The sequence below is a fragment of the Dasypus novemcinctus genome, chromosome 2 (assembly GCF_030445035.2).
Source record: "Dasypus novemcinctus isolate mDasNov1 chromosome 2, mDasNov1.1.hap2, whole genome shotgun sequence".
Taxonomy (NCBI): Eukaryota; Metazoa; Chordata; class Mammalia; order Cingulata; family Dasypodidae; genus Dasypus; species Dasypus novemcinctus.
This window is the reverse complement of record NC_080674.1, coordinates 167,170,945-167,172,588: the sequence shown is the minus strand read 5'-3', so window position 1 is coordinate 167,172,588 and position 1,644 is coordinate 167,170,945.

The following is a 1,644-nucleotide window of genomic DNA, read 5'->3' as shown; positions in this document are numbered from 1 at the left end:
CTAAAACCTTTCCTTTAAGACATGGCATGAAACAAGGATGTCTGTTATCACAAGTGTTAATAAATATGTACTAGGTTTCCTAGCTACCATGGTAAGAAAAAACAGAAGGATTAAAAAAAGAAGAAACTAAACTGTCATTATTTGCAGATGATATGGTTGTCTACATAGAAATTTCAATATAACCTACTAATAAAAGAGTTTACTGGTTGCTAGAGAAAAATCAATATTCAAAAATAAATTGCATTTCAGTGTACCAGCAACAAGCAGAGAATGAAATTTAAAAATGAGATATGTGAAAAAGCATCAGTAATATGATTATTCAGGAATAAATCAAGAAATAAATTGAAAACCTCTATGCAGAAAATTATTTATTTTATTAAGAAATATTAAAGGAAACCTAAATATAAGGAGAAATAAAATATGTTTATGGATTGGAAGACTCAGTATTATAAAGAGGTCAAATTTACTCTAAATTCATCTGTATACCCATCCAAGCCAATCAAATTTCTACTTAAAAATTGATAAGCTGATTCTAAAATTTATAGGAGGTACAAAGGATCTAGAATAACCAAGATGGTCTTGAAAAAGAACTAAGTGGGAGGATTTGCCTTACAAGTTATTAACATCTATCATAAAACTGCAGTGATTAAAACAATGTGTTGTATTGGCAGAAGGATAGACTAGTATAAACTGGAAAAGACAGAAGGCTGGGAAACAGATTCATGTCTTATGATTTTTGATAACAGATGGCATTTTGGGGAAACAGGAAAATCTTGGAGTCTTCAGTAATGGGGCTGGAAGAACATATATAAAAGTCAATTCTCAGAGGATTAAAAGCCTGACAGTGAAAGACAAACGGTAAAGCTTTTAAAATATTTTCAAAATCTTTGTGTAAGAGAATTTCTTAAAATACAAAACTTACTACCTATGAAAGAAAAGATTGATGAATTTGGCTACACTAAAATTAAGAAATTTTGTTCAAGAAAGCACACCATGAAGTGAAAAGAAGAGTCACAAAGTGGGAGAAAATATTTGCAACAGATTAAATTGCAAAGGACTAAATATGCAGAATATATAAATTATGCATATAAATCGATAAGAGAAATATAGAAAACCAATAGAAAAACGACTTGAATAAGATTTTGTCAAGATAAAACAAAACAAAATCCAGTGGTTCATAAACAAAAGAAAAGGTACTTAAACTCAGTAAGGGGAAGTACGAATTAAAGCTACTGTGAGATGCTATCATGCCCTTACCAGTTTGGCAGAAACATGACAATACAAAGTGTTGATGGGGATGAAATCCTTATACATTGCTGGTAGGAATCTTAGAAAAACAGTTCAACATTATCTAATAAAGCTCAAGGTGTACATACCTTCCGACGTAATAATTCTTAGAAATATACTCCAGAGAAGCTCATCTATGTGTGTGCCAGGATTCATGTATGAGAATGTCCAGAATAGGATTGTTCATGATTGTTTATAATAACCATAACCAAAGCTAAGAAGTTAAATGTCCATGAAAAGTAGAATGAACATGGTGGTGGGATGATGTGTGGGAGACCTGTATGATAGTATGCATGTTTGTTTTGTAAGTTGAGAACTTTTACTGTATACTTACTGCTTATGTATGTTCATGTATGA